The 9,892-nt window shown below is 44.4% G+C and overlaps 1 long non-coding RNA gene across 1 annotated transcript; it reads left to right on the top strand.

Annotated features, from left to right (window-relative positions):
- The first annotated feature begins 7,082 nt into the window (after nt 1-7,082).
- On the top strand, nt 7,083-9,553 carry LOC113985178. The gene is made up of 2 exons (XR_005565531.1): nt 7,083-7,361; nt 9,338-9,553. It is a non-coding gene; the product is annotated as an uncharacterized LOC113985178 (long non-coding RNA).
- The last annotated feature ends 339 nt before the right edge of the window (nt 9,554-9,892 follow it).

Genomic DNA, 9,892 nt, shown 5'->3' with positions numbered 1-9,892 from the left:
CGGGGGTTTTCTAGATACTCTCTCTCTGTATGTAAATGTGCATGTAGCAAAGGTCTAGCTACTAAGTATGCAGTACATTTGTATTTTTAATTATTAAATTTAATCATTTGTACTTCTCAACTAACCTAACGTTTTACACATAAAAGGGCCATAAAACATATTTAGTATTTATGGAAGCTTTAATACAGCATGTGCTGTCCTGTATGCTTCAGTACTAAACTGGTAGCAGTACCTCAAGCATCTTTAAACTTTCCTCAGGTTGCCATGCACTAGGGAAGAGTTACATACCTGCAGCAGGGTTTGTGAGGACATGAGACTGCACACAGATTATTTCACTGCCAATAATGTTTTTTAGGTTGAGTGATTACACTGGGCTTCCCTGCATCTGTTGTGACCATGACAGCAACCGCATGCTGTGAAGTGCGTTTGTCCATGGCAGACGTTTAAGTGGAAATGAGAAAAGAAAAATTAGAAAAAAAAAGTCAGAAACCACCGAGAAAATAATAAATGCAGAATGACAACAGTGTCAAAACTACAAAGTGTAAAAACTACTAAACTAATTCTGAGTGCCGTATTTTTCACTGAGATAACCAAATCTTGTGGTAGAGATAAAACAGAAGCTATGCTGCAAATGCATTTTTCACCTCTTCAGAGCTTTTCAAGAAACTGAAGAGCAGTGACTATTTGCAATACTGTTTGATAGATTATTATTAAAATAGTGGCATCCTCAATCCTAATGTCAGAAGACACAATTGAAACAAACTGCTAGGCTGTTTAATGAATGAATGCCCATGAACAACATATGCCTTTTTCTGTAAAAGCTTTTTATTTCTTACTAGGCTTGCAGAATTCTATCCAAATCACAAACTGCAAGATATTTTCAAGAAGACACGTAGAGAAGAATGTATTGTGTGGATTTTTTGCATAAAATATTGCTTTGCAGTACTTTAAAGTGAAGATCTATGAATTAAAGAGCTTGTTTGGGGAGCTTTTTGTGATATTTCCTAGAGAAAGAAGAGAAAGGAAGGTGAAATTATGTGATGCAAGTTCGTACAGCCAGTGACCCTAGCTGCGCTTGCTCAAATTTAAAGGTGCTTTGGAAGGGTGTGTTTTATCTACTGCAAGGCAAGTTTTAAGGTTAAATCTTTACCATATCTGCAGTAGCAAAGAGGACAACAAAGAAGTTGTGCCTGGTCAGGCACTCTCCTTTGGTGAATTTAAGTTATGGATAAAGAGTGGTTTACTACAAAACAGATACTGAAATATTGTTAGCAAAGTGATCAAACAGAGGTGCAGAAAAGCATGATGAGAAGGCTGCCCTGGGATGCTGGGATGGCACAAGGGAGCGCACCGAGGGCAGGAGCCAGAGAGCAGCCCAAGACAGTTAGTTATGATGACATGTATTCAGGCATCTACTGCGGCCATAAAAATAGGTGTGCGAGGTAATATCCAGGGAGAGCCTTTCCCAATCAGCAAGGTGTGCCTGAAGGTGCAGTGTCATGAAGGGTGAGGTGAAGAGGGGCCCTGCTGTTATGAGAGGTGTGTGGAGGATCCCGAGGACAGCGGGGAGCAGGAAGAGCCAAGCCGCAGTGGAAATGGCTCTCCTTGTCTCTCCCCACTTCCCTGCAGCCTCCAGCCATGCTGCCAGCCACAGAGCAAAGGCTTGAGGTTGGGGGTGAGAGAGCCTGCCAGATTGTGGCAATGTTGGGGGCGTGGAAAGGAGCGGGAGAACAAGAGATAAATAACCCCGAACAAACCCTTTTTTGTACTCTTTATTTCAAAACAGACTTTAGGGCCTTTCTTTTCTGCTCTCAAGGATTTTTTTAATGTTTTTTATTTTTCAACCCTGATGTAACTGCTGGTGATGTGGTGAAGTAGACGAGTCCAGCAGTGGCCCCCCACCTTTGGAGTTGACCTTGCCTGGTTTGCCTTGCAGTGAGGCTGAAGTTGCTTGGTTTCAGTGCTTTTTTACCTTGGGACAGGTCAGAAGCATTAGCCTAAGGTAAAAAAACTGCACCTCTTTGCGAGGCAAAGGCAAGGCCTCACTCTGCTTCAGCCATCTCTCTCTCAGTAATTGGAATTTCAGCAAGTACCTGCCCCTAAGATGAATGTGGTGCAGCATTCCCAGGCACGCCCCACCTCGAATGCCAGCCCGATCTTCCTCCAGGCCCCAGCACAGCGTCAACAGCCTTCTTGCTCCTGGAGCAATGCGTGAGCTACTGATTCGTGCTGCTCTCCCACCAGCAAGCAGGGAGATGTCTGCACCATCTTGGGGACCTGGGTACCAATAGTTACCCAGGCAAAATTCTTGCTTGGAAAGAAAGTCTTTTTCTTTCTCTGCTGGCCGCATTTTCTAAGATTTATATGACCAGTTTCTAAACTCTTCTTAATTGTAGAGATAATGTATTTAAAACATATGTGCTTCCCGTAATGCATGCACTCTGAATGCTGTCTGCCTCTTGCCCTGTCTGCATTCACAGAAGGTACACGTGCATATGGAAACAATCAGGCTACCCAAAAGACAACACACTTGATACTGCTAATTACACAGAGTAAACACCGCTGGGACTATAACTGGTCTCAAGATCTGAGTCAATGTTTTGCTGCTGAGCTAAAGAAGAAAGTCTATTATGTGCATTCGTATTACAGCCAGCTAAGTCCCTGCTGCACATATTGCTGATTTCTGTACATGCTACATGGCAGAGAGCCAAGAAATTGTAGCGCAAACAGGATTTTATAACCAGCATTATTTAAGGATGGGCAAACTATGAAGCTCTGAAAGTTAATGATTCTAGCGCACTTTCAATTAATTTTTATTGTCAAGCTATATTTCAGGGTACTAAAGACCTCTTGCGATGACAAGAAGGAGTGTGTGGGAACAGGCAGGAATACAGTATGCATTGTTGTTCTCTCGGATTTATAGATCAGCAAATAACCTATCTGGATGACAAGTTATTTTTTTTCCTCTCATGTTAGATGCAATTCATCTCTGTGTTGAGCTTCCCCTCAGAAAATGCATTTTAGCAATATAAATACAGTATCAGGCATCATATTGCACAAGTGGTACAACTGAACCCCTGAACAGAAGTAAGTATCACCTCTTTCACTAAGAATATCTGTACTACTTGTGTAGTTAAGACAATTAATCTTACAATAGCCTGATACAGAAATCACTCGATGGATTTAAAAGTACTAACTACATTTTAATGACTTATAGTAGGAACTTCTGACAGGACGCTATATTTTAAAGCACATGAAGTCTGCATGCCATAAGTTTTGAGGTCTGGATTTAGGCAGTCTGTGCATGAGCAATCATAGTGACAAAGCCTGGCCTTGCATGATGAACATCAAGTTCACCACTTCAGCTCCCTCTCTGCCCCTCTGAAGGCATAGGCCAGAGCTGTGTGTCAGCTAACCAGCAGCACTGGCTAGCAGCTGAGTTCTGCCTGCTTTTCTGCTTGCAGGGTACACAAGTTTGGGCTTCTACCCAGACAGTGACTGATTTAGAGGGTCATGGTGTTTTCGAATTCTTTCAGATTTGACTGAGAGTGCACAGCAGAATTGAAACAGATTACAGGAAAACTGAGGGACAGAGCAATCGCATAAACTGAATTTCCTTAGGAAACATAAGGAAAAAAAAATCGAGAACACCACAAACCCAATTCTAACCAGAACATACACTTTGGAAAGTACTGGGAGAGCTGGGCCACAGTCAGACAACCTGCTCTAGTTTTCAACTGAGCGAGGTGGCTGCTCTGGTCGGCTCCTTCTCTGCTGCCCCAGGTTACTGCTTCATCGGCTGTGCTGATACAGCTGTTTGTCTAGCTGCCCTTTAAACTAGTTCTGTGAAATGATCCACTCAAAAGAAAATACATGCTTTTCAGGGAGAGTGCATGGTAGGGTTTTTTTAGCCCAAAGATCCTTAAAAAAAGTCTTTAGATCTTAGCTACACAAACACTTAGCTTGGTGTCATGGGACAGCAGGTGTAAGTCTCTGTGTGTGCATGTGAGGGATGAGGGGGAGCTACACCAAAGGGCTCTGCTTCAGTCCAAACAGTTCATGTAGGCTGTGGAAGAAATTTCTGTCTCCAGCTCTTCCCTGGTATCGGAGGTTCCTGCTGCTTCAGATCCAGGGAATAAGCTGTGGGTTGACCCCTTCCTGTCTTGCATTGGGTGGTAGCTTATAATACTGAAGTCACCTCTAACCTACCTCGTTCAGACTGAAAATATGTGAGAAGGATTCAAACACAGTTGAGCAAAACAGACCTGAAGCCACAGGCTGAGACAATAGACTTTTCCACCAGCATCTCAGCTTGGGAGGATGTGCATCTGTACCCCAGTCTCCTTTGTAGACATTGTTAGATTATCTCTAGAGGATTTATTGCAGAGAGAAATGCTGCTTATTTCTAGCATGAAACCACACAGCTCCTCCTTTGGGCTGGCACTGAGCTCCAGCTAACGGGGGCAACTATTCAGATCATCCGTGTCTCTTCTTAAAATCAGTAGACATGATCTTGAGTATGCTAAGTGGAAGGAAGCTCACTCCTCTTTGAAATGCAGGTAAGTACTTCATCGCTGATTGCAAACCAAAACATCTTTATGGGGAAGCTTTCTGCTGAAATCAAAGTGAAACTTTACCCTTGGCTTTCTTATTGCTACCCTGGAGTCACCACATCCTTCTCTTGTCACCATCACCTTTCAGTTTAGAAAGTGGCAACAAGCTACAGTATTCAGTGCTAAGTGAGAAGTGAGTCTCTCTGTGTTTGGGGGGGAAAGGATGAATTTATGGTGGTGTTAAAATTTGCTCTTCGAAAGCAGTGAACACTGAAGGGTCCACCTGAGGAGAATGTTTCTGGCATGCTGCAATTTTGCGTTGCTTCCCTGCATTTCTTGTGGAGACAAGCCCCAAGGAATCTGAAAACTTGGCTTATTTTCCTGATCCTGCAACAGATTCCTTGTCTTGCCCAGCCAAGGGCAAGTCCTTTAAGATCACATTTTCAAGCATGGTCTTTAATTTTAGCCCTGTAGCTTGAGATACCCAGAATCTGTCTTGCACATGTATTAATCACTTACAGCTCTAGCCAAAATTAACAGAAGCTGCCTGTACACGGAATTGCACTGAAAATTAGATGCTACTTAAAAAAACAGGGCCAAATCTGTCTTACTCAGCTTGCTCATATGTTCACTGGAGGTAGTAACACCTGTCCAGCTGGGGAGACATCAGGCTAAATTAATTAGTATTTGTAAAGCATGTGAAGTAATTATTATTTTTTTTTTTAAACATTATTTGCACATGTAACGGAGAAGAGCTCTTTGAGCATTGTTTCTCTTGTTTGGATGTTTTTATTGGATTCAAATAAGGATAAACATTACCTCCTTCATCAGCAATCGTGCTGCCCATAAAGAATTTGGTTTTGCTTTGAAGGATTAGGGCATGAGATTTTGGTTCCTCTCACTTGTTTATGGCATTAATTTGCTGCACATAAATCACTGCAGGTCAGAACATTGCTGTTCCCTTAGCAGAAGGTAAGAGCACAGAATCACTCTTTAATGTTGTGCAATTGGACAGGATTTAGCTTGTCCTGATTTTGTGTTTGGAGAAGTCAGGATGCCCTTTGTGCTTGATGTTTTACCTCTTTTTCTCTTGAAGGTCCAGTGGAGAAATCTGACTAGGCGCATTTGCATCACTTACTCACTGCCTGATCTTTGTCTGTGTTTTGCACAAATTAAAGTACAGCTTCCCCTCTTTTGCTTTCTGTGGGATTTCCCAGTGTTTCACCAGGCTGCAGTTTGATGAACTCTTCAAGCTGGCACTGATGCTGAAAGAACCACTTGTATTGTATTTCTTTACACCTGGTCCACAGTACATGTGACTGTAGGGTGGAACACATCAGGGAAGCAATCTGGCTCAGAAAATAACCATTTCTGGTTTTTAATCAGCTAAGTTTTCTGTGTTTCGGTTTAATGGTAGAGCTGAGCAGCAGGGCAAGAGCAGGAGTTGCAGAGAGAGGGAGTGAAGGTCCAGTCCTTCAGGTGGCCTTGCATGGTGGTGTTTGCAGAAACTATGCAGTCTCACTATTTGCCACTCTGTGTCTCTTCATCTCTCTTAGTGCCACTATCTGGTGGTGGTGGGAAGGGTTGTGGCAATAAGTTAATGTTACTCAGTAGCCAGCAATCGATGTGGATTAAGGCCCATATTGTGCCTTTCTGATACCAAGACTATCCCCCCCTCCCCCTTCCATTCTTTGGTTTACTCAGTAGAGCTACCCTGATTCACATAAGCTAACAATCTGTTTGAGAAGAAACAATTAGGCTCATAGAAGTTGTTGACATCTTATTTTCATTTTTTTTCAATGGCATAATGGGTACTCCAGTCCAGCTTGTCCTTTTGTGTTCTCCATCCCAGGCATCCCTCCCAGATGCAAAGACCCTGTGAGGTTGAGGACAGAACAGTGGCTCTCCCAAACATTTTGGACCAAGAAACTGCTAGTAACACTTAGCATTTCTCTCAGACCATAGTGTGGCTGCTGAGCAGGCTATTAATTGAAAACACTGCTCAAACCAGGCAGGCTCCCCAGGCCAGCTGCAGGCTGCTTCCCATGCCCTCTGAGCCCATAGTGCTGGCAATTGCTGGAAAGCTGGGGAGGATGGAGTGAGGTTGCAGAAGGCTGTAAGAACAGTTTGGGTGTCTTTTCCGGGAAGTTGAGTGCACACTCCCTGCTTCTTCTTTCTCTGTGGTCTTTTGGAGTTCAGCTTAAATCAGATCCGGAAAACAGCATCCCGCTGCAGAAGAGCCAATGGTCCTAGAAACAGACTCCTACTATAAAAAAGCCTACGGGAGCCAGATGCCCCTGACAGAGATTGATTGACTGGCTGGTCGTATCACCTTTCACTTCACTTTGGCAAGGGGGGGAAGCACGGAATGATGGAAAGTTTTCAGGTGGTACTTTCAGAAAGTATTTGAAGGGTTTTTTTGTTTAAGTGCTGCAGGCAGGAAAGAGTCATTCTACACCATGCAGTGCCAGCTCAGAGACAGAATAAAAGGAGGTCGGTAGGCACCAAGGAGCAGTTGTTCCTGAGAAGTCCTTCCTGTGAACACAGCATGCTGCAGATGTGTGCTTTGTGAGAGGTTGGATTAGATCATCTCCATGGAAAGGAAATACTGTGTCTCCTGGAGGTATGGGAGGCTCAATGACAAGCCTCGTGTGGCAGGGTGGATCCTCGGCCGGAGAACCGCTTTGGAGAAGAGAGACAGGGAGATGCTCGACTGTGCCACCACCAGCCTTTGCAGAACCGGTGTGCCAACCGCCTCCCTGCGGGGTCTTTTTGCAGCAGAAGGTCGGGCCTCTCCCGACCTGCACGGTAAGCGAACGGCGCCACGTTAAAACCCGGTTTAGGATAACCACGGGCGCGACCTCGGGGTCCCCGCGGGCGGGCGCGGCAGGTGCTGCCCCGCGCGGCCCCCGCGCGCCGCCAGAGGGCGCTGCGCCGTGCGCGCCGCCGCGGGGGCGGGGCCGCGCCCGCCGCCTGCGCACGCCCCGCCCCGCCGGGCACCGCTTCACCGGGAGGTTTGGGGCAAAAGCAGGGAGAGCATCAGCCCGGGCATCACGCCTCTCTGCTCCCCTCGGCTGCACGCTGCGTGCGGTGGCTGGAGTCCCGCGGATCGGGGGCTGTTGGGGAGAACATCCCTTTTAAAGGCATCTCTTGGCACAAAGGTTGTCCCCGAGAGCGGGATCCTAGGCTGAGACGCAACCTTCTTGTAATAAGTAAATACGAAGGGTTTATATCCTATTTAGCTAGCAGAGGGTTTGTTCAAACAGTGTGTGACCAGACACGGGTGGATACTTCTTGTCTTCCTTCCTCGTTATATCTCCAGTCTGGGAAACACCAAAAAGTTAGTGAGCATAGTAACAGCATCTGAAAGTGAGAGAGAGAGAGAGAAGAAAGGATGAGGCGATCTGGCTCGGCATCCAGCCTCAGGAGATGGTAACACAGAGGAGCTATTCATTCTTGAGAGCTAGTTGCTCTTCACGCTGCTAGATTATAAATTGGACACCTTATTAAAAGCTGATCCTCCAACAGCCCCACCCAGGGCTGTGCTCATGCGCTTAACCAGTGGAACGTAATCCCATTTCACTAGTGATGGCTGTTACTGGATAAGCACATGTGCAAAGCGTGGCAGAGGATACAAGGCAGAAAGAAGCAGCACTCTGACAGTTTTCTGAATTGTCAGTTAAAGACAAGAAGATAAGAGTTTTGGGAGAGAATGAGGAGGAGGTTGGTTTGCAGTAAAATTTGGGCACTTTTATGATGATGCTAGCTGCCTTATGAAAAATTTAAACCAGTATAATTTTTGTTTCTAATTTTTGCTTCTCTTCTCAGCTGTAATTCAAAAATACTAGCTCTCTGACACAGTGTGCCAACCCAAGTGTTGCTGCTGGAATCAAGAGCTAGAAAAGCCTGACAAGATACAACCTCATCAAGGCATAGTCTTTGAGTGGGCCTCTTCAGTGATTCTGAGTTTCTCTTCTGATGATCTGCTTGATTATTTACTTGTTGTCAGATTATCACAAAGGTCTGCACAAATTTAGGCAGATGTCAAGTTGCATGGTTGTTGTGGTGAAAATTTAATGGAAACTTTAGTTTAACAAATTCTGCAAAGTCTTATCAACCTTGGCAAGACTTCTGAGCTTTTCAGCCTTCATGCACCTTTTAACCATTTGAAAAGCTGTCTGACTGGCATTTGAAATGCTCAGTTATTGCCAGTTTTTCTCAGAAAAAATTACCTGACATGCATTCTTTAGGGCTTATTTTTGTGCTGAAGAAAACAGCATGGTGTATTATAAACCTGTTTTAGTGTCTCTGAACAGACATCCCTGTTCATACATGCATGTTTTTTCTTCCAGGCAAAACCAGCAAATCCAGGGGGATTGATGGAATGCTAGATACCTCATGAGAATTCTGCATTGTCAGAGCATTTATACCGAATATTTTATAGATACATGTCTGGTTGGTTCCCCTGTTGAGGTACCTCTGTCTTACTTTGCTTGGTAGGCAATTTAAATGTAGTTAGATGTATTGCAACCCAGCAGTGGTCAGGAAATGAAAAAGTGACATAGAAATGCAATCTTAAGATCCCCTCCCTATGTAGCAGTGAGTTAGGGACATAGATTCAGGTGTATTTCAATGGTATCTTCTGGACTTTTTGTCTTGTTTTGATCTCACATAATTGAAAAGCAGCTTTTGGGTTTGTTTTAGGAGGAAATAAATTTCTTTTAGATCTGATTATCATTAGTGACTCATTTGTCATTTAAAAATGTTTGTCTGATTCTCTCCAGGTTCTGAGTCCCTGGCTGTTACTGGTGTGTTGGAAAGCAATGACTCGTCAGATGTTCCTGTATACCTTTATCTGTCTGCCTCCAATTACTTTATGAGCTCATGAAAATGAACACAAGGCATCTTTGACATTCCTCTCTCTCATTTCCTCTCCTATTTTTTACATACGGCACTTTTGCCAATAACTCTTTCCTAGTAAAACAATGCCTCCGAATTCATGCTGTGTGTGTATGTGATTCCATGTACCCTCCCCACCTCCCCAAATGTTTGAGCCTGTTGGCAAAAGAATACAGATCTGAAAGTGAAGTTCCTGTGAGGTTGAAAGAGAGAGGCAGATGGGTACATGAGAGAGCCTGTTTGTGCTAGAAGCGTCAACGTGCTACCAGCTCAGCTCACCTTTTATCAGGCACCAGAGAGCTCCCACTGGAGCGTGCCCTTGGAAATCAGACTTCATCCTGTCTGTCAGTCATGGACTATTTGTTCAAGCTGATGGTTTTGGAATAAAGATGGGAAGGGGGGGTTGAAAAGCTGGAGCTTCTCTTTTCTGCACTTTCAAG

Source organism: Pipra filicauda, unplaced genomic scaffold (assembly GCF_003945595.2).
Source record: "Pipra filicauda isolate LSUMZ 115617 unplaced genomic scaffold, ASM394559v2 scaffold48_size3843733_pilon, whole genome shotgun sequence".
Classification (NCBI taxonomy): Eukaryota; Metazoa; Chordata; class Aves; order Passeriformes; family Pipridae; genus Pipra; species Pipra filicauda.
This window is presented reverse-complemented; position numbering and strand designations above follow the sequence as displayed.